Consider the following 25,090-nt stretch of genomic DNA (forward strand, 5'->3'; position numbering starts at 1 on the left):
AGATTCCTTACCCTTTGGGCTCGAAATAATCCATAAACTTGTTAGATTTGAATCTTCAAATTGATTGCCTTAGAGAGACTATTTTGATGACCAGTAGCTCATAAGTTGTGATGTACCAGTTTGAATTTTGGTGGCTCATAGTCATTACAGTCATATAGGATCATCTGTGCTTGTTGTTAATTATGCTAGAACAATTTTGGATTTTTTTTTGTTCATGTCCAAATTCTACTGCTTGATCATATATATCTACATCCAAAAAGCAATAATATAAATGACTACTTTTGACATTAACACGTAAAAGAGTATGACAATTGTAATGTCACTTAACTGACAGATGTAGCAGCTCTAGTCAGCTTAACTTAATCATAGCAGTTATTGATTAGTTCGTTAACTCATGTAGTTAGTCGGTTAGCTCGGTCCTTTAAATGGTTAGCACCTATGTTGTTGCACCCTATTTTGCACTAGACAAAACAAGATTCAACTTGTGGTTTCTCTGTTGTTGATAAAAGAGAGTCGCCATCTAATATTTAAAGGTATACTAGAGTACCTATTTAATTACTAAGTCATGTTCCTTATAGGTCTGCAAACCGGTGAGATTATGGGTAAGAGTTCTTGTTCTTCTAAGGGGAAGGTGTTGGACACCCCTTAAAATCTATCTGAGGTAGCTCCATAAGACTTAGACTAATTTTAAGGGATCAATTATTTGTACTATGCTTGATTAATTTTCTACTACCACATGCATGGGTTATCAACATTACTTGGAATTTCAAGAGGTTTTAATAAAGGTTAAGACAAATAGTCACAACTAACACCTTTTACATAAGTTACCAAAGATATTAGAAACATGACCAAACTCTCCACATGATTGCAGGTTCACAGATTTGAACATGGAATCCCTAAGGGCTCAACAGGATCATATTCCTAACAGTATTAGTCTCGAACAAGCCATCATGTTCAGACAGTATCAAATATGGACTTCTTACAAGGTTTAAAAATCAGATTCAGTTTCAGATTAACAATAAAGAGAAAGCTGGGTAGTTCAGGACAAAGCATGAGATCAAGAGTGAAACATGGAGCATACAGTATTCAGTCAATTATGTATGAAAACTTCAAGTGAATTTGTGACTTCATATAGAAAGTGGAGCTTTGCACATTATAGAATCAAGTTAAACATTCCATGAAGGGAGAGGGGTTATAGATAAAGAGAATATCACACCAGAACAAGTTCACCTCAGGTGTATAGTTTAGATTATCATCTAAATGTAAAGTAATCATACTCAGCTTTAACAATCACCACTTGATTAACAAGAATAACTAGGTCCTACTTTTAGGGAAGATAACTTGATGATAACTACATATAAGCTTGACAAAGCCAACAGTAGCTTAAAGAGGTTAGAGATAGGGAAGTACTACACCTAAACAGGTTCTGGCTTAAATATGCAATTGAGGGTTGCATCTAAATATGGGACAACTAAATTTAACTTAACAGCAACCAACAGTCAACTCTAACAAAATATGATCATGACTTATTTATGAAGAAAGGATAACTCAATCTTAACAGAATATGTACAATAGAGCTATTGGTATTCATGAAAAGAAGAAAGTTCAATTCAAACAAGACTGTTTCAACAGATGCAACCAATAGTTAGATGAAATTATGAGAATGCCATGGTAATAACCCAGAAAATTACCTTCAGAGTTAACAGATACAAGTATAGAGAAGAAGAGAATATAAGCACTTAGATTTTTCATGCTACAGTTAAATGGTAGGTGATATGGACTTATGAACATTCAGATTCATCTCAGTCATAATTATCAAACAATAAACTCGACCACAAGACAAACAAAATACAGAGAAGCAATATATAAAGGTAAAGGTCATTGCAGAATCATCAATGAAAGGCTATAAAGTTTATGTAAGCATGAACAATCATTCGAGGCACATTACCACTTTAGTCATGCAGATTATTTAGACTCGAAAATAAAAGTCATCAAGAATCACATAATAGTTTGATCAATTACTAATTAAAGACTTAAGAGGCAGGACATGTGATCATAGATAGACAACATATTATCACAAACGGAAGATAAATATTTACATTCTAATGGTAAGCATCATAAATAACTATAATTCATAGAAAACAAACAACATATTCATAATGTTCATATAAGATGATTAAAAAAGAGAAAGTAGGAATGCACTAACCTTTTCGAGGGCAGCAGACCAAACAAAGATCTCTCTTAGTTGCTTAAGACCCCAAAAACTTCAAGCTCCAAGCAACGGTAGTACTCAGAAATGAAAAGGGAAAACAATAAAGTACCCTAGGTTTTTGATCTCAGAATTGCTCCTAAGTGATTGTGTAGATGTTTTCAGTGTTAGGTCGTGTTTTTGGTGATAACATTAAAGGCTCTATTTATATTGCCATTTAAGGCTCTTAGGGTTTCACAGATTCAAAACAACATTGGAGAGTGACGCGTGGTAGATGATGATAGCAAGATTGAGTAAAAATCAGAAAGAAACAGAGCGGAAAAATAATGTTGAGTTTACTTGAGAGGAGGAATCGACCGTTGAAGGTAAAGAACCAACGGACAAATCCTAAAACCCAGCAGTCACTGCGTTTGACCTCTGGGTACAGAAGTTTCATGAAGAATCTCTGAAGAAGCTCCATGCATGCTCCGATGAATTGAATATTTTGAAGTTTCATGTTTAAGCTAGGGTTCCAAATTTTAGGCGTTTTGAAATTAAATAACGAAAAGGGGAAGAAATCAGTAGGATTCACGGCTAGGGAAGACAAAAGGGATGATTTGATTGTCGATTTGTTGACCTTGCACGGATTTGTACAAGGTGTCTTGACTGATAGGCAAATGGAGGGTTTGCGAGATTACAGAGGAAAAGAGGAAAGAGAGGCGGCTGGTCAAATGGGAAATGAGTAGGGTTTTAGGGTGTCTCAGAGTTAAAATTGGAAGATTGGATTCGGGCCGTTGGATCATTTGATCAACGGCCCTAGTTTTTAGGGAGATGAAGATTTATAAAATGCTAAAAATGCTAAAAGCGACGACCGTTGGATCTCTCTGATTAGACGGTTGAGATTAAATCTTAATAAGTTTAAAGAATAATAAGGAAATGGGGATTAGACACGGACCATCGATGAGATAGATCAATGGTCCAAATTCATTGTGCTTTCTTTGTGAGTGAGAGAGGCGGGTGACGTGGCAAGTGTTGATTGTTTAGGGAGAGGGACGCGGATCGCCATAGTGGACTAGAGGGATTGTTTGGATTGGGTCATTTCGGATTGAGCTTGGTCATTTGGGCCAAAATTAATCTAAAGAATGTCCACTTTGGTGTTTAGTTTGAGAATTACAATTATAGCCTTTAGCCCTTTTTGATTCCCTTTATAATTAAATTAAATAAACTTTATAATTTTCAATAAAATATGGTAAAGTTATTATTATATATACTACTAATTACTTTAATTAATTATTTATAAAATACTTTGTTTTTTTTTCTAAATTGCAACATTAATTTCGAATTTCATATAATAATCTAATTAACTAGAAATTAAAGTGTAATTTATCAAATTAATTATAGAATCTATGTAATGTATATATAAGAATTATTTTAATTATCGTAAAAATAGTAAATATATTTGTAATTACATAATATTAATACTATGCTATTAATTTTAAAAACAAATACTTAATTAATTTGTAAAATAAGTATTTGTTACAAGAAAAAATATTTATTGTAAATTATAAAGTAAAAATAAATTAATTTTAAAAGGGAGGGTAAACATTGGCAGTCAACAACTGTCCTCTTTGACCGAAGACGATGAAAGAGTGTTCGAGCAAAGAAATTGAACCAAAGCCAATTTTGTCCCGACTTTAGGCATGTATTGCAGGAGTGGCATGAAGATTGTGAATTGCAGAACTGGGTTAAGGAAGAATCTAGGAAGATTTTTAGGAAAATGTTTGGAGATATTGGGGCCGAATTCTGGTTTTGCTTACATACCTCGGGCTTAACGAGGATCATGCCTCATGTAGTTCTGAAGTGAGGATTTTGGGGAAGCGGCACTTGCAGATATTGCCCCAGTATCGTGTCATGAAGATACGACGAGACGGAGGATTTGGTACCTATGATAGCTTGAGATTTGCGGCTTGATTTTGAAGGATTTGAAAATTTTGAGTTTTACTGATCATCTTAAACTTGGATCTTAGGCCCACTAATGGGTTGGCAGTCCCCATATCGTTGTGGTTCGGTCTGCTGCTAAGAAAACTTCCACGATGCGGTGTTTGTTCCTGGAAAACAAATGAAATACACGTATACCAATATATTGTAATGCAGAATATATTAAGATGCGATGTAGATGATGCAAGAATGACAATGCCTGACTGCCGGCGAGCCGTTATTTGGGATCGGGATGATGGGATACTTGATCTTGACTCGATTTGTTAGCCGGGGTGTGTACCATTCTGTAGCTGTCGAAGCATTTGAAAATTGTCTCCTCTTGTTGGGAGAGCTTGAGTGATAGAGTGCATTTTCGCTTGTCGGGAGAGCTTTGCACTGAGAAATTTCTCCGCTTGTCGGGAGAGCTTTGCACTGAGAAATTTCTCCGCTTGTCGGGAGAGCTTTGATTTGTAAAGTGTGTCTCCGCTTATTGGGAGAGCTTTACACTGAAATATAAATAGCCTCTGCTTGGGAATGATTGACTAAATTGTAATCATGCCTCAAGCTACATGAGCAAAGCGTTAAAACATTCAAGGTAATAGTAAATGAAGTAAAAGCATGCCCAAGAGGTACTCTTGACAGCGAAGATAAGTTGCGGCCATCGATTGGCAGAACGTGGATGACGAGGTTTGCGATTGTCTATTCTGGCATCCGTTGTGATGGAGCGGCGATGTGAATTGCTTTGTTGGAGAAGTTTTATAGTTTGCTATATACAAAGCTCCGATTGGCGAAGCTAACGTTTGATTTGTACAGGGTGCCTTGATTGATTGAGCTGTTGGTTTGCTATATACAGTTCATTAATTAGCGAAGCCGACGTTCGATTTTGTACATGGCGCTCCGATTGGTTGAGCTAGCAGTTTTCTATATACAAGATTTCAATTGGCGAAGTCGACGTTCAATTTTGTACAGGGCGCTTCGATTGATTGAGCGGGAGATTTGCTATGTACATGCTTTTTTGTATCAGCTGTCTAATTCCGAGGTACGTGCAAAGGATTCAAAGGTTAGCTTTAGCTGTACCAGAAAAATTCAAGCAAGGGAGAAAGAGAGATAATCTTAGGAAGGTGGCGGATCCGCCATTTGCCCCAGTGTGGTCTCAACGCTTCCTTGCTTCCTGTTGACCCTGCACTCAAAGAAAAATTCTTAGTGGGAGCGGGGGAGTTGGTTTGTGTCGACCATAGTGTTGGTTTGCCCCGGCCTTTGACATGATTGCGCCGTAAAGTTCGGTAGATAGAACAAATTACTGTGCATATTTTATTTTTTAGAAAACATTTTGAAACTACTTTGTTTTTTAAGTCAAATGTCGTCGTTCCGGATTATGACATGTTACGGATTATGACTTGTTATGAAAAGTTCTCCATACGCGAGCGTATCCTCTTGAAACTTTGTCCTGCTGGTGTTGATGTCACGCCCCGAACCTGGGGGGCGAGACCGGCACTCGGTGCCTCACCTATCCTTGCATACTAACTTGCGACTAAGGGACTCTGAACATATAATATCATACTTTGGCCATGGGCCACATTGCAAGACCATTTGCGAACACTGACTAAACATCAGTATAAAGCTGGGCCGACAAGGCCGTCATAACTACTACAGCTGGCAAACCAACAAAATATACATACAAGGCCTACTAACCTAACATACTGCACTGACTGACATGATATGTCTACAAGCCTCTACTGATGGATGTACTGTTATCGGAATAGGGCCCCGACCTACCCATAACATATATATACATATATATACACAAGATGTACATAAAACTCTAGACCTGGCAACTCTGAAGGACGTGGAGCTTACCGATCAAGCTGAACTCGGGCAATACGTACTGAGGAGGTCTATCCGTTTGTCTGTCTGAACCTGCACGCATGAAATGCAGCGTACCCGGCAAAAGGGACGTTAGTACGAAATAATGTGCCGAGTATGTAAGGCAACAGAATAACTGAAAGCTGAAACTGAACTGAACTGATAATATAATAACTGTAAGTAACTGGGAGTCAAAGATAATCTGAAGATATGCTTACCTGCTGATACTGACTCAATTCTCTCAATATAGTAAGTAAAATAGTTGTCCGGCCTTATAAGGCTCGGTATATATATAACAACTCTGCCGTAGTAGGCTCGCTCATAGGCGCTCGGCCATACTAGGCTCTGTATCTCGGCTAACTAGACTAGCTCATAGGCGCTCGACCACAGTAGGCTCGATATATAAGTTACCATCTGATCAAAGGTTTCCCAATAGGGGCCTGCCCATCGATTATAGCTCGATGGTAATGAAAATACTGTAATACTGTATATATAGGCTCTCTGCTCTCTTGACTGGAAGAAGACAATACTCAATTGAATATGAAGTCCCGATAAGGGAGAATACTGTAACTTATGAGACTAGAAAAATGTACATAAATTCCGGAATATGAATTTCTCTTTATGTCTCGTTATCAATCACATGTAGTTATTGGATCATGACAAAATGAAGAAAGGTTTAGCCTTAACATATCTGAACTGATTCTCTTGATAATCCCTTTAACACCGTTGATTGCGACAACGCATAACGGCGGATCGAAATAGGGAAAAATCCGTATGATATTCTTGAGAAAGATTGCACCGTACTCCCTTAGAATCGCAAAATTCCGTTGCTATTACCTTATGAAATCTCGTATGAATTTGTCGTAGCTTCATCCATAACTTAGCAAATATAAGCATTCCTCTTTAAAGCTTATGAATAAGATTATTACTTAGGAAAGGAATTTTTGCTTACTACAAGCAAGAAAAATAATTATGGCCGTAATATTTGGCTTTCTTGATAACAATCTTTAGCCAAATGAGATAAAGTAGGTGTTACTTAAAATGTTGCCACCTTTTCAAAGTGACTTAAGAGTCATCAAATAGAACATATATTGCTGCCACGTTAAAGTTCAAGATTTATCCAAAATATTTTAGATTATTACCAATTTCTTTACTAACTTGGTTATTCCCCACTAATCAATAATTAACTAATTACCCACATAATTAAGAATTATCTCAAATTACTTAAAATACTACTCACTTTTAACACACTTTATACACCTTACTATCATGGTCATGTGGTACCTTGTATGGCACTAGTCCATAAATATCGGGTATTATAGCTCGGACCGTATTTTATCCCAAATTGACAAACTTCGACGAAACTCACTTTCTTCAATTCGCTTACCCTCTCACCTTCACGAATTTACCTATAACTTATTTGAAATAGTATAATACTTATAATCTCCAAATAATCTCATTCCCGAGCTTACGTCGATTAACTTACGACGAAACTTTTACGTATGAAAATGCGGGATGTAACATCTCATTTCCGAGCTTATATCAATTTACTTATAGCGTACTTTCACGTACGAAAACATGGGGTATAACATCATTCCCCCCTTCGGAACATTCATCCTCGAATGTTGACTGATGTACTTATCATTTTCATAACTTATGTCTTCCGAATACTTTAGTACTTTCCTTGCCATCTAGGCAACTGCTCAGTGAATAACTCCAAAGGCCAGGGCATTCCCCCTTTTTGGCCTCTTTATCACACCATGACTTGTGGTCGGAATCCTTCCAATTTCGTAACTGTTGCTACCTTCTGTCACGCAGCCTGTACGACTCTGACCTTGTAAATGTGCCTATGCGACTCTTTTCTCCCTTTTCCTCCAACTTTTAGCCAATCTCTAGGCCTCACTTTGCAAACATATACAGAGCTTGATAAGATGTCCCTCTGGGCATCTATGGGTATACCAAAGTTCTTTGCTCGATACTTTGTTGAACTTACGACTATTGCTATATCTTATTTCATAGCACCGGTTATCCATCCGTATGACTTTACTGCATCTAGGTAGGTCATACTACACCATAACTCTTACTTCGATTTATCGTTACTTAGGTCTACTATCAAACTCCAGCTTACTCTCGCTGCTTATCCTATAGGTATAAGTCTAAGTCCTTTAATGCTTCCTCATTACTGTTCATCTTAAGAATGACGACCTAATGTCATCTCATACTTTGTAACTTTTATCCTTCCATTGTTGATTCACCTCAATATTGATATATAATCTACCATTGATAACTTGACCTTTTATGTAACACTGCCGCTAGGGCTCACGTCTCATCGGGGAACATCTGAAATGATTAGATTGATCCACCCGGGGCGATACCATGCTTCCACAACCGTATTTCATATCATAGTCATTCCAATGTGATTCACCTTGTATGGGTATTTTAATCCTGTACAATTTATTAAATCTTCTTCAAGTCATTACTCAATCGATGGCCCAAACGTCATCCTTTATCTATCACAATTACCCCCTCATTCTACTACCAGGGTAGCATTCCATCTCTTATAAATGCTACTAATCTTAGACTCCTTGGAGTTCATTCAGGTTATACTGAGCTTTCTATAACTTAGAGAAACCATCATCTCTCTTGTTTTCATGGGCTTAATCCCGAGGACTTATCCATTTTCGTTACCTTCTTTCTCGCCTTTCCTTATCCTTACTCATGCCTTCTTAAAACCTTGTCGCTCTATCATACTTTAGCTTGTGACCTACACATATCTATTTTTACTACTCGCAACCTTCCTTCAACTTGCTTGTACCATAGATTTCCTTGTGTTATTCTGGAACTTCAAGCGAGACATCGCATTGTCTCTAACTCTTCTTTACTCTCTTAACTAGTCCTATCAATACCTAGAAACCATAGGCTGGATATTATGCCACTGACGATGCTGCTATCATTTCTGGATACTGAATCCTAGTGCTTCTAGTCTTCTATCCGAAGTATGGACTATTCCCAACTTTCTGCATCTGAGTATCTCGTACGTTGTTTACCTTTACCTTACTTACCTTAAATTGTCACATCACATCTTCTATCTCTTTCATGACCTCCCTTCCACATAGGTATAATTCACATCCACAACTTGAAACTCTATTATAATACTTGCACCTCTGGTGCATACACAACCCAGTGAGAGCTTCATACTGACTTCTTATAAGGCTGGTACTTCTTCTAACTGGCTTTCTTGTAGAGCTATTATAGAATATGGTTGTTGTATTATCTCTCTTGCACCTCTGATATTAAGAGTGATTCTGCCATATTCTCAAGCACAATTCTATAATTTTCTAGGTCCAATAATTAGACTCCTGATTTACTTCGTTGATGTAACTCTTTAGTTTCCTCTTCCTTCTGATCAGTCTTTATGTAGGCTTAAGCTATCTTCCGATCTGTGGCTCATGGTATTAGTCATTACTTTAGTCTTACATGGACACTATGGAATATCCATGATACAATCTTCTAACAATTCAATCCTTTGTCTATGGCTTGGGCTCAATTCTTTCTTTTAACTTATACCAGAATCTTATACGACTGTATGATTGTCAACATATATGTTGCATGGATAATACTCCAAACTCTTAAGTGCGTTCATAACGTAACTAACTCTGGATCATTAATCGAATAATTCTTTTCAGCTTTCTTTAAACGTAAGCAATTACTTTTCCTGGTCTTCCTGCCCCCTTGTTGCGTGCATACTTAGCTTACCTTAGTGCCCACACATATTGGATTTCCAAACAACTCATATGATCTTGAATATCACTTCTGATTTTGCTCCCCATTCATTAGCCACGGTAGGTGCCCCCTTCTTATAGAATGCATACAATGTTGTTGTGAGACTGTTGTTACATGACCATTTCCTTTTTAGGTCATTGTGCTTAGGTTGAAGCCTTCTTCTTTATTCCCTCAGCTAGTCTTTCGTTTTAGTACTTAGGGAGGACCCTCTGATTCTTGCAAGGCTGCGAGCTTATTACATCGTTTATCCGATAGAATTTTTGATGTTCTTTCTTACTTGTAATTATCCTTACTTACTTACCTTCATGCCCTTGTGCTCATAGGGTTGCTTCTAAGATGATATTTTGATTGTCTTCCTAGTGGCACTCTCTTTTATCTCCGTAACACTCATACAGTATCTTTAACTACACCAACCCCTATCTTAATATTTCTCAAGGTTACGATATCATATCTGCGAGACTGAATTCCCCATGTTGGGGTTCACTCTTGCTTATCTTGCACGATCTATTGATTTATCTGTATCATCTTATCTAGACATAACTAGGCTCTTCCTGAATCAACTACTAACTAATCGTTGGCCCACTCTCATATTAATATTCCGCGTAATCTTTCTTGCGTTATTTCCTTTGTCGTAACTTACCTCTCGCACTGGCTCCTTATTTATCAACAACATCTCGGGCAGGAACCCTTACTTCCTCTCCTTGACGACGTGTTTGCATGATGTTCTGGAATTGTAGCATATCTATAGGATTTGAATAGGTGCAATCTCATCCCTTTTTCATTTTTATCGCATTCTTCCTTTACCATTCCATAGTTACTAGAACCACTTAATTCTGACTTAATGCCACATCACTCCATATTCCCCCCTTTAGGGGAGTACTAAGATTTAGAGCAACAACGATCCATCTATAGATGTTTTACCTCTTCATTTTTGGCGTCTTTTCACATCATCGATGACCCTTACTCGCCTTGCGGTAATCCTTCTGCACCAAGGATAACGAAATTCCTTACTTACGAGGGTGACACTTAGAATAACTGGCACACACAGTCCCTTAAGCTTAACTTTGCTCACATTGCTTGCATTAGGGAAGCATCTTCCTGAATGACCTTTACAGGTTATTCTTCTGTTGTCCATTCTATTATCGCCGAAATGCAATATGAAATTCTCATGATGTCGACCATTATCAAATCACTCAGTCCCTAATCCATGTTTAGTTTATCTTGTTTGCCAGCCCATACTGATTTCTATTACTCTGGAGGTCTAGCTTTTCCTTCTGGTAATTACGTTAGAGTTACGAACTTATTTCTCGAAATGAGGATATGACTTTATTGCATATACTCTTTTGTTGTCTCAAGGCCTATCACCTCTCATTTCTTCCTTCACCGGACTATAGGCTCTGTAATACTGTCATCTTTTTGATATACCGTTTTCATCCATGTATCATATCTTACTTATAATGCTTCATTAACTCTCTTCTTATTTCCCGCTAACATTTATGTCTATCACTTTATTCTGAAAACTTCAACAAGATATTCTTTTGCTTTTAGCTCCCCTTTGCTCCATCCAGTGGCTCTATAGATTTCTCAACACTCTCTCTCTACTAGGGACGTGAGCGACACTAAGGTAATATTTATCCCTTCCAGGCTTTCAGTTCCCATCTTTGTAGTACTCATATCAACCAGATATGGTGCGACTGAATCTCGGCACGGAGGAGGCGTCAAAGATGATCGAAATCGGGATTTTTCTATTTAGTTAACACCTTTTCTCATTGAGTATTAAATTCTTAGTGTACCATAGGCGGTAATCTGGCTTTAATCGATTCTCTTCTTATAGTTAAAGATTTCAGTCTGGAAACAAAAACATCAGTAAGGTGTTTTCGTTCGGATATAAACATGGCAATCTACGTATCCCGTCCTTCTCTTATACTACTTCTGTTAACTTCCATAGGACATAAATGAGATGGGTGTGGCCATTTGTACGTACCTCTGTTATTGTTGAAGGTAACTCAAAAGGCTTATATTCCTCTGCCTGAATTTGTAAATACTGATAATCTTTATTAACTGGGTGCCTCGTACCCTTCTTCATCTAGCTTCTTTTACTTGTTGAAACTTGTATCTATCTTCTGAATCTCTCATTCCTTTCACCATAAGGGTGGATAGATATTCTTGCCTTAAGGCTCCTATCAAGAAGCTTACATGTCTTAGTACACACATGATCTACTGGAGACCTTACATTTACTCATGATAAACATCATCAAAAATCGAGTTCCTCTAACTCAATTCTTCCATAACCACATGAAATCTCTTACCAACTGTCTTTCTAGATGTAGGCATCGTCGTATTATGAATAAGATAGAGTTTAGGAAATTGAGTTCTTACAACTGAGCTCTACCATATGATCTAGAGTAAGAAGAAAGAGTGACAGTCCTAAATGCCCTGTAGCCTCTTACTTATAAGTGTGGTGCACAACACACCCATAAACAAGACTCTACTAGACACGACTTGTAGACTCCTTAGGACAGAACTACTCTGATACCACTTCTGTCATGCCCCGAACCTGGGGGGCGAGACCGGCACTCGGTGCCTCACCTATCCTTGCGTACCAACTTGCAACTAAGGGACTCTGAACATATAATGTCATACTTTGGCCATGGGCCACATTGCAAGACAATTTGTGAACGCTGGCTAAACATCAATATAAAGCTGGGCCGACAAGGCCGTCATAACTACTACAGCTGGAAAACCAACAAAATATACATACAAGGCCTACTAACCCAACATACTGCACTGACTGGCATGATATGTCTACAAGCCTCTACTAATGGGTGTACTATTATCGGAATAGGGCACACACACACACACACACACACACACACACACACACACACACACACACACATATATATATATATATATATATATATATATATATATATATATATATATATATATATATAAAGCTCTAGACCCGGCAACTCCGAAGGGCGTGGAGCTTACCGATCAAGCTGAACTTGGGCAACACCTAATGAGGAGGTCTACCTGTCTGTCTGTCTAAACCTTTACACATGAAATGCAGCGCCCCCAGAAAAAGGGACACCAGTACAAAATAATGTACCAAGTATGTAAGGCAATATACTGAAATAGAAAATGAAACTGAACTGATAATATAATAACTGTAAGTAACTGGGAGTCAAAGATAATCTGAAGATATGCTTACCTGCTGATACTGACTCAACTCTCTCAATATAGTAAGTAAAATAGTTGTGGCGAATCTTCAATTCAAAATCCAATTCCCGAACGGGAACGAGTTGTCTCCCAAATATCATAAACCCAATTTCGCGAGAACAAGGGGGCGCAACAATAGGCGTTCAACCATAGTAGGCTCGGTATATAACTTACCATCTGATCAGAGGTTGCCCAATAGGGGCCTGCCCATCGATTATAGCTCGATGGTAATGAAAATACTGTAATACTATATATATAGACTCTGTGCTCTCTTTTGGAAGAAGGAAATACTCAAATGAATATGAAGTCCCGATAAAGAGAATATTGTAACTTTTGAGACTAGGAAAATGTACATAAATTCGGGAATATGAATTTCTCTTTGTCTTGTTATCAATCACATGTAGTTATTGGATCATGCCAAAATGAAGAAAGGTTTAGCCTTAACATACATGAACTGATTCTCTTGATAATCCCTTTAACACCGTTGATTGCGACAACGCATAACGGCAGATCGAAGTAGGGAAAAATCCGTATGATATTCTTGAGAAAGATTGCACCGTACTCCCTTAGAATCGCAAAATCTCGTTGCTATTACCTTATGAAATCTCGTATGAATTTGTCGTAGCTTCATCCATAACTTAGCAAATATAAGCATTCCTCTTTAAAGCTTATGAATAAGATTATTACTTAGGAAAGGAAATTTTGCTTACTACAAGCAAGGAAAATAATTATGGCCGTAACATTTGGCAAACTTGATAACAATCTTTAGCCAAATGAGATAAAGTAGGTATTACTTCAAATGTTGCCACCTTTTCAAAGTGACTTAAGAATCATCAAATAGAACATATATTGCTGCCACGTTAAAGTTCAAGATTTATCCAAAATATTTTAGATAATTACCAATTTCTTTATTAACTTGGTAATTCCCCACTAATCTATAATTAATCAATTACCCACATAATTAAGAATTATCTCAAATTACTTAATATACTACTCACTTTTAACACACCTTATACACCTTATTATCATGGTCATGTGGTACCTTGTATGGCACTAGTCCATAAATGTCGGGTATAATAGCTCGGATCGCATTTTATCCCAAATTGACAAACTTCGACGAAACTCACTTTTTTCAATTCGCTTACCCTCTCACCTTCACGAATTTACTTATCACTTATTTGAAATAGCATAATACTTATAATCTCCAAATAATCTCATTCCCGATCTTACGTCGATTAACTTACGACGAAACTTTAACGTATGAAAATGCGGGATGTAACATCTCATTTCCGAGCTTATATCAATTTACTTATAGCGTACTTTCACGTAAAAAAATATGGGGTGTAACAGTCGACCTCTCGTGATGCTTCTGACAACGCGGTTGGTTGCTGTCGCGATTGCATCCTAATTTGAACTAATGCATTACAAGGCTTTTCCTAAGATTATGACCAAACCCTTTCAGGTTGCCTACGTATCCAAAACGGAACCAGGTCTGAACGTAGTTCATGGATTATGATAAAATATGACGAATATGACCGAGCTTGACTCAGGTAGCCTACGTATCCAAATAGAATCAGGTCAAGACGTAGTTCAATTACAACAGATGCAAAATGATGAGTTTTAAGAATAAAAATGGCCGAGTCTGACTTAGATAGCCTATGTATCCAAGTGGAATCAGGCCAGAATGTAGTTCAATTACAAAAGATGACCGAATCCGATGAGGATTTCCTACATATTCCTTTCTGATGAAATCAAGTTGGCATAGTTCCTGAGTAATGTACAAAAGTGATATTTGGTTTTTCTATTACAAGAGAAAGGGGGAGGAGAAACTGAACCCTACATGGGTTGCCTACATATCCCTCTGTGGGAAGTCATGTTGAACATAGTTTTGTTACATAAAAAACCTAACTCTATTTGTCTTCAAACATAGTATCTCTTGATTGCGTCCGAGTTGATAGGCTTCATATTGACTCTTTCATCCATTTCTTCCAAGATTAGAGCTCCGCCCGACAGTGATCGGTGAACCACGTAAGGACCTTTTTAGTTAGGTGCATATTTTCCATTAGCTTCTTCTTGATGGGGAAAAACTTTTTTCAAGACCAACTGCCCCGGTGCAAACTGGCGAGGTTTCACTCTCTTGTTAAATGCACTAGCCATCCTATTCCGATATAGCTAACCATGACATACTGCATCTAGTAGTTTCTTATCAATGAGCATGAGTTTCTCCTGTCTGATCCGTATCCATTCAGCATCATCCAACTTTGCCTCTTGAATGGCTCATAAAGACGGTATCTCGACCTCTGCGGGTATTATAGCTTCCGTGCCGTATAGCAAGATGTACGGCGTTACCCGAGTGGATGTTCTTATGGTAATACGATAACCCAGTAAAGCGAAAGGCAGTTTCTCATTTCATTGCCTGTGATTGTCCACTATCTTTCGCAGAATTCTCTTGATATTCTTGTTGGATGCCTCGACTGCCCCATTCATTTGTGGTCTATAGGCTGTGGAATTGCGGTGGATGATTTTGAACATCTCACAAATTTCTCTCATGAGGTCGCTGTTGAGGTTAGCGGCATTGTCAGTGATGATAGACTCCTTCATCCCAAATCTGCAGACGATGTCATTTCAGACAAAATCTGCCACTACCTTCTTCGTGATGGCCTTGTAAGTAGATGCTTCGACCCATTTAGTGAAATAGTCTATAGCTACCATGATGAGGCGATGTCCATTTGATGTGGCAGGCTATATGGGTCCAATCACTTCCATGCCCCAAGCGACGAACGGTCAGGGTGAACACATTACGTTTAACTCATTAGGCGGAACTCGGATAAAATCCCTGTGAATCTGGCACTGGTGACACTTTTGCACGTAGTGGATACTATTGCTTTCCATAGTCATTTAAAAGTATCTAGCTCTCAAGATCTTCTTGGCTAATGTGAACCCGTTCATGTGGGGTCCGCATGTTCCTGCATGTATTTCCTCCAATAGTCTGGTTGCTTCAACGACATTTACACATCTCAACAAACCTAAGTCTGGGATCCTCCTATACAGGACTTCCCTATTGAGGAAAAAGTGGTTTGCCAGCCTCCTGAGGGCTCGCTTTTGACCATTAGTAGCAATCTCCAGGTATTCTCCGGTTGCAAGGAATTTTTTGATGTCGTGATACCATGGTTTACCATCTGGTTCTTCATCTACATGGAAGCAATAGGCGTGCTAATCCTTGATCTCTACCTCGATAGGGTCGATATAGTTCTTGTCTGGATGCTGGATCACAAATTATAGGGTTGCAAGGGCGTCGGCAAACTCGTTCTGAATCCTGAGGACGTGCTTGAACTCAATCTTTATAAACTTCTTGCACAACTCTTTCACAAAGTATATGTATGGAAGTATATTGAAATTCTTGGTGGACCCTTCTTTTTGGACCTGGTGTATCAACAAATCTGAATCTCTTATGACCAAAAGTTCTTTGACGTTCATGTCGACTGCCATTTTGATCCCAAGGATGCATGCTTCGTATTCAGCCATATTATTGGTACACGAGAATCTTATCTTTTCCAATGTTGGATAATGCTGTCCAGATTCCTAAATCAGGACTGCCCCAATTCTGACTCCTTTGAAGTATGCTGCTCCATCGAAAAACATTCTCCACTCAAGGTACGATTCTGCAATATCTTCTCCAGCAAATAACACTTATTCATCGGGAAAATATGTATTTAGTGGCTCGTAATCCTCATCCACTAGATTTTCTGCGAGGTGGTCGACTAAAGCTTTTCCTTTGATAGACTTTTGGGTTATGTACACAATATCAAATTCGCTGAGGAGAATTTGCCATTCAGATAACTTTCCGGTAGGCATCGACTTCTGGAAAATATACTTGAGCGGGTCGAGCAGAGATATCAGATGCGTGGTGTTTGCCGACATGTAATGCCTTAGTTTCTGGGCAATCTAAGTCTGGGCACAACAAGTGCGTTCTATCAGAGTATACTTGGCCTTGCATGGCATGAACTTCTTGCTTAAGTAGTAGATGGCCTGCTCCTTCCTCCTAGTTTTGTCATGCTGTCCCAACACATAGCCGAAGGCGTTATCCAAGACTAATAAGTAGAGAAACAATAGCTTCCCTGGTTTGGGGGGGGGGAGCCTGGTGGGTTTGAGAGATACTCCTTGATTCTGTCAAAGGCTTTCTGCCACTCTTCTGTCCATTTTGTGGCAGCATCTTTCTTCAACATTTTGAAAATGGGTTCACATATTACCGGGGAATGGGCTATGAAATGATTGATGTAATTCAATCTACCCAGGAAACTCATGACATCTTTCTTGCTCTTTGGTGGTGGTAATTCCTAAATAACCTTGATTTTTGATGGATCCAATTCTATTACCTTCCTTCTAGTGGGGACTCCGAACACACACTTTGCTGGGTTTAACTTCAAACTGTACCTTCGTAGGCGTTTGAAAAATTTCCTCAAATCGTTCAAGTTTTTCGAACTCTTTCGAGACTTTATGATGACGTCATCCATATAAACTCCGATCTCCTTATGAATCATGTCGTGAAAGAGGGTTGTCATTGCCTTCATGTAGGTAGCGCCGGCGTTCTTGAGACTGAACGACATGACTCTATAACGATAAACTCCCCAAGGTGTGGTGAAGGCTGTCTTCTCTGCATCTTCCTCGTGCATCAATATTTGATGGTACCCAACGAAACAATCCACAAATGACAACAGTTCATGCTTCGCGCAATTTTCGATGAGGATGTGGATATTTGGCAGAGGGAAATCGTCCTTTGGGCTAGCTTTGTTGAGATCTCAGTAGTCTACACATATTCTGATCTTTCTATCTTTTTTGGGTACTGGAACGATGTTTTGCCACCATCTTGGATAATTGGTGACCCTTACCACATTCGCTTCTATCTGTTTGGTCACTTCTTCCTTTATTCTCAAACTTATATCATGTTTAAATTTTCTGGGTTTCTGCTTGACCGGCAGTCTGGTAGGATCAGTGGGCAGCCGATGCGAGACAATGTCAGTACTTAATCCCGGCATGTCATCATAGAACCATGCGAACACATCGATGTATTGTCGGAGGAGCTCAATTAGTTTTTCCTTCTGCTCAACTTCTAGGTAAATGCTGATTCTGGTTTCTTTTACGTCTCCTTCACTTCCAAGATCGACCACTTATGTTTCTTTGAGGTTGGGCTTTTTTTGACTCTCCAACTGCTCGATTTCATGTGGGAGATTGTCGGACATCATGCTCTTGTCATACTCCTCATAATCTGGGTCGTTGGGCTCAACAATTTCGTTACATGTCATATTCACGGAACGCTGGTTTTTAGCAGTTTGATTAATGAAAAGAAAAACTACGTATAAATAAGCGGTAAATAAAGTTGCAATATTCGAGAAAATGATTCTTTTTATTTCATCAAAAGGGGAACGTCTCAAGTGTTCACAAGAGGCAAATGACAAAAAGGTACATACACGATGCAAGCCTCAATTGACCGTGCACTTTTTCAAAAAGAAAACTTTTACAATTCCGTACTACTAAGACTCCCGGTGATCCAAAGATAGACTGGCAGTCCAATTCCACAACTCTTCCACTAGTTTGGCATCCTTGATAGTCGTTGTTTTGATGTTAGTCCCTTCACAACATTCTTTAATCATATTCACGAACAACTTTCCCATCCCGTCGTTGATATCATCTTCAGGTACTGAACTCTGTCCTGGACTTGCAACATGCTTTGGCATAAAAACCTTTTTCCCGGAGCTAACGGTGCGAGCTTTCCCTTTTGGAGGCTGATATCCTATGCCAACCCTTCCTTTCTACCTATTATGTTCAATTGGCTCTATGATTGCGTCCTACTTGGCTCCTAGCCCTGTTCCTGGCATGTATCCATATTTTATCATCTCCCTCAAAGCCATCTTGGACCTATATGGTGACTGTATTCCCAAGTTTTGTTCGGTCTTTTCCATCTCGGTAGTCTTCATGATTTCCACTACATGGAAAGAAACTCTGTCTAGCCCTTCAATGAATGGAACAACATACTCCAAATAAGCGGAGTGACCCCACTCACCATGAACCACGATCTCCTGACATCCCTACTCAAATTTCATGCATTGGTGCAAAGTGGATGGCACGACCCTTGCCATTTGTATCCAGGGCCTGCCTAGCAGCAAGTTGTAGGAAGAGGAGATGTCCATTACTTGAAACAATATGGGGAATTCAACCGGCCCGATCTGCAAGGGCAAATAAATTTCTCCCATAACATCTTTTTGCAAACCATCAAAGGCTCTCACCCTTATGTGTCTTTCCTTGACTTCCCTCAATGAATTCTCAACTCCCGTAAGGTAGTGAGTGGACAAATTTTGACTCCTGACCCTCCATCGACCAACACCTGGGACACCATTTTATCCCTGCATTTAATAGTGATATGGAGAGCCTTGTTGTGACTTGCTCCTTCGACATGAAGTTCGTCTCTTTTGAAAGTGATCATGTTTTCTTCGACCATTTTCCCAATTGTCACGGCCAATGCTTCACTTGTGGTGTTACTTGGTACACTCATCCCACTTAGTAGCTTCAATATGGCATCCTTAAGACTGTAGGAACTCATTAATAGATCCATGATTAATATCTGTGCTAGAGTTTTCTTCAGCTGATCCTCCATAGAATACTCTTTGCTTGACATTCTCTTCCAAATCTCGGCAGCTTCTGGGTCTGTTATGTTCCTTCTTTGAATTTTCTCTCCCCGAGTTTCCTTGATTGACATTTTTAGGAGCATAGCATCTCCTAGACCTAGTCATACCATGGGATGCAGCAGAGTCTGTCATTTTGGCCTTTCTTTTTTGTTGGTACGTGCATGGGACAGTTTTGTATTCCTGACTTTCTTCGTCCCCTGTAGCAGCGTCAGGTTGCTGCGGATAAGTCTGAACTGTCACTGTAGGCCTCAATTGTACTGTAATCATTGGAGCTCTTTGAGGAGGGATCCTAGCAGCTTCTGCATTTCCTATAGTGGCAATTGTTCCCTTAGGTCATACTCTTCGTCAATGTGATCATGTTAGCTCCCTAGTTTCGGTGATTTGGCAGTGGATTGCGATTCACATTGGGCGGTGCCGGAGTGCACTCGCTCTTGATCAGGTTTTCATTCTCACTTTTTAGCTTAAAACAATCTTCCGTATCATGCCCAAGTACATTGGAATGGTACACGCATCTTTTAGGGGCATCAGAATACTTGGAGGAATGTTCAGGAACCCTTCCTTTGACTGGGTGTATCAATCCTGCTCATCTAAATCTCTCGAACAATTGGGCCAAAGGCTCAGCATCAGAGTATAAGTTCTAGGACCCCTTTCTTTAAAGTTTGGACAAGGATGTGGTGCATAAGCAAGTCGGTTTTGGTGAGTAGTGGTTTGGATAAGAGCATATGGTCGTTGTGGCTTTTGGTTATTATTGGCCCGATGAGGGTTGTATTGTGGTTGAGGGTGGTAATATGGCTGGGTGTTATAGATTGGAGCGTAAGTGGGTGATGGTGAATAGTTATTTGGGGAATAAGAAGTTCTCCCGTGATGTCAGTTGGGTTGGTAGTAAGGGACGACTGCTGGGACCTCTTCTTTCTTCTTGTTTACACTACCAATTGACCCTGACTGGATGGCCTTGCTGGCCGCTTGCAGTACTGCCATGGATTGTACTTTACCAGATTTTATGCCTTCTTCTATGAAATCTCCTATCTTGACCAGCTCGGGGAATTTCTGTCCCATTATTCCCATCATCGTTTCAAAGTATATTCCCTCATGGGCTCTGATGAAATACTTGGTTAGTTCATTGTCATCCAGCGGAGGTTGCGCCCTGACAGCCTCTGACCTCCACTATCATGCATATTCTTGGAATGACTCGGATGGTTTTTTTGGCAGGTTCACCAGTGCGAACCGATCAGGAGTGATCTCTGTACTGAATCGGAAATGATTCATGAAGTCCTCCGCCATATCTTGCCAAATTCTCCAATTCTGCAGATCCTATCGATTATACCAGGTGAGTGCTTCTCCCATCAAACTTCTTATAAATAACTTCATCCTTATCTTCTCGTTCCTCCCCACTCCGACTAGCTTGTCACAATATGCCCTCAAATGTGCATGAGGATCACCTTTCCCATCAAAAATATCGAACTTCGAGGGTTTATACCCTACTGGCATATCCATATCCGGATGAATACACAAATCCTCGTAGTCTAAAGTTTCACTTTCTCGGGCAATTTCGAGACTCTTCATTTGCCTTCTCAACATTTGCAATTGCTTAGATACTTATTCTTTTTCCTTACACCTAGCTTCCATCTCCATCTCGACGTATTGGTCAATATCATAAGGCACCCTGACTGTGACAGGTTCTGTAAAGGTAGGTTCAGAAATGACATATACATGGGGAACGTACCGCTCATGGGTGGCGGCATATTCCACATGTATGTGCTGGATGGTAGTAAAAGTAACCCCGTCGCGAGGAGGGGTATGATTTGCATTGATGGTAAGAGGTGGGTTTTGTGATGTTTGAGTGTACTGTGGTATGTAGGGAGTGTGAATATGGGGATTTGGCGGGTTAGCCGGGGTCACCGGAGGTATGACTTGAGTGGTAGGAGCTGAAGTTGGGGTGTTATTGTTTTGGCGTGATATGGACGGAAAGTGCTCAGGGAGTGAATCCAAAGAAGGGAATCGAGGTGGTTGAGAAAGTATTGTCACGGCCAGGTGCGCTAGTTCCCTGATATGCTGTACCTCCTCCCTTAAAGACTCCATTTCCTGGGCTATCCTGGCCACGTGTTCATCAATCTTGGTATCGTCTTTTCTCTTAATTTCCCCGGGCTGTCGTCTATGGCCAAAGCATGTTTAGTTGGGTCTTCTACAGCTGACATCTTTCCCTTTGACCTCAGATTGTATGGTGGCTCCACCAGTTTTGGTCTATATAAACCAACTTTATTTCTTTTGGGGGGATAATATTAAAGCAAAAGAAAAATTAGAAGAAAGAAAAGAAAAAAAAACAGGAGTTAGTTTCTTCATTTTATACGAGCAGGAAATCACACAGAGCAAATAATTCGTGCATTACAGCTAGCGCGTTTCCTAGAATTCGCGAGGACCTCTCATTTCCAGAGGTAGGCCTAATTCGTAGATATTTGATAAACATTTAGACTTGACACATTTAGATCCGAAGCAATTCATTTTCATTGATAATTTGGACTGATACAAGTGGGAACAAAGATTACATCACTGTTTCATAGAACTGCATAGATTTGGACAACTTGCCCTTTTGGAAAGTAAAGAGAGAACTGGGGATAAGAGGGTACAAAGTGGGAAATAAAGGGAAATCAACCAACTCTAATAACCATCCCCCGAGCCGTTTCACATATCCTCTTCTTATTTTGGCTCCTCTTCCGGATTCTCCTCTGGGTCTTCCTCAAACTCCTCCTCGTCATCATTGAACGCTAACTTCTCTTCGGGATCTTCATCTGGTTCTGTGCTAGACTCTATCTGGATGCACTCCACTACCCGGTCTTCGTCTTTAGCATTTGGCAACATGTGGTCAATGGATCTTGGGAACACCTGACGGTGCATTGAAGTGGTCACAAGGTAATGTGGCAGGATCTCATGGTAAATTTGCAATGCAGCCACCGCGTCCTCTATCCATGCTATACCTTCTCTGCTTGTCCAAGCAAGCTCTTCCTCCTCGTTGATCCAGACGTAATACTTAGGAGTACACAATGCGTTTTTACCCATAGGCATTGTGACCAGGTCGTTCCACTTTTCTTGTAGCCTTCTTATCCTGGGAATTGGAATCTGCATGTTATACTCATCCTCATATAGCACTGGCCTTGTCCACAGAGGCACTTCTTGGATCATCCCGAACTGTTTGAGAACCTGCGGGGGTGAGTATGATTGCATACCTTCAAGTCCGATCAGCTCAATGAAGTATTTCTGAGCGCCTAACCAGGAGACCTTCCAGTTGATCCATTCCCCGCTCAGGTTGGTCAGCGTTTCCCTCCATTCTTCTTGTCCATGTTGGGAGATCCAATATCTCATTCTTTCGTTGTGGCTGCAAATTATATTATTGACTCCCACAGAGTAATCGATGGTTGCCTTGCGCTGGAAGAAATGTTAAGTAGCCCAGATCTGAAGCAGCAAGTTACAACCTTTAAAGAAATCATACCCTCGTGCACATGCTGACAAGGCCCTTAGCATCTCAGCCAACACCATCGGCACCAAAGTGGCTTGAAGGTTGCCACCAAAGGTCGCCAGAACCACAAGTAATAGGTTGATGTTAATCCGACCCCTTCTCTGTGGGAAGACTAATAGTCCCAATAGTGCCATTGAGAAAGTGATAGGCCTGAGACTCTCCCACGTCGCTTGGTCACATTGAAACTCCCCTAAATACCATTCGTAGCTTTAACGGTGCCCAAATTTGTCGAACAACTAGTCGAGGCTCACCCATCTGTCCTCGATACTTATGAGACTCCTACTGTTGGCAAGGCTTAAGGCATCCAAGAACTGGTAACCAGGCATAGTAACTGACAATATTGGCTTTCTTAAGTTGAAAGACAGCTCTGTGAAAATTGTGACTTCTTCCAATGTCGGTACAACCTCACAGTTGGCAAATTTGAACACCACCTTAGCCGGATCCCAAAATTATATTAATAGGCGAGTGAGCACCCTATCTACTCAGATGTTTAGTAATGCAGTTAATGCCTCCAAATGCGTCCGAACTTCATCTCCATGTTCCTGATGAATATTCTTCTACCACTATTTCAGTTTATGTGGTGCTCCTATTACCATGCTGATCTTAGGGATGTTTCGGTTGATTTCCATTTTTCTGAGGTGCTTAAAAGAAAGATATTTGGGTAAGTGTTTGCTTCGGATCTTTAAGTGTATTGTCAGGTATATTTGTCTTTCCATAGAAGTCATGTCATTGGGTGCATGACCCATTGACATTAGGGTGGCTTTCCTAATTGGGTGTCGGTGCCAAGGACGGACTCACCTAAGGTTTATGCGGTATGACCTATTTTACTAGAGTAGAGTATTTCCTACTTTTGAATTGGACTAAAGGCTGCGAGAAGTTATATCAGTTGACCTGACAAAGCCATTCTATGAAACTAGAGAGTTTTGAAAAGAAGGTTCGGAGGGGTGTAAAAGACAACCCTCGCATGCCATTGTGTGTGATAGTGTACGACCAAGACTCAATAGAAAGAAATATGATGACAATGTATATAAAGCAGTAACAGACAAGTAGGTAAAAAATGTATAAATAAATCTAGATACCAAATTAGTCTAAGTCTGCTAAGGTCAGAACCTAAGTATGAGTCCCCAACAGAGTCGCCATGTTGTTGCACCCTATTTTGCACTAGACAAAATAAGATTCAACTTGTAGTTTCTCTATTGTTGATAAAAGAGAGCCGCCACCTAATATTTAAAGGTATACTAGGGTACGTATTTAATTATTAAGTCATATTCCTTATAGGTCTGCAAACCAGTGAGATTATAAGTAAGGGTTCTTGTAGCTCCATAGGACTTAGACTAATTTTAAGGGATCACTTATTTGTACTATGCTTGATTACTATTTAAAAGTACGTCACACTGTATATGTAAGGGAGTGTATATAAGGGGGTTGTGAGACTTAAAGAGGAATGTGAATTTTTAAAGGAGTTTAGAGATATGTTAAAAGAGTTACGAAATAGGTATGTAAGTGGTCTATATTTTATAAGGCTGGTAGAATGAGATTAAGTTATGAAAACATTCGATGTTGTTCATATAACTCTAAAAGGTATTTGTAAGAAGGTGAACCTGAATGTACCTTGATTTCTAAAATCTTAAGAGAAGCGGTCTTTTGAAAATCCATTTGGGCGATGGTACTTCACTTTTTATAAAAAATCTGATTTATCTCTTAATAGTAAAGTGTGAGATTCTTTTCTGATTTTTTCTTTTTGAAACGGGGCTACTTTTTTGACTAGATTCTGGGCTTCAAAAATCTTTTAAGAAAAGGCAAGTGAGTGAGAACATAGTAAAGAGATGAGTAAATTATAATTAGCTAAGTGAGGGTTAA

Source organism: Nicotiana tabacum, chromosome 24, assembly GCF_000715075.1.
Source record: "Nicotiana tabacum cultivar K326 chromosome 24, ASM71507v2, whole genome shotgun sequence".
Lineage (NCBI taxonomy): Eukaryota > Viridiplantae > Streptophyta > Magnoliopsida > Solanales > Solanaceae > Nicotiana > Nicotiana tabacum.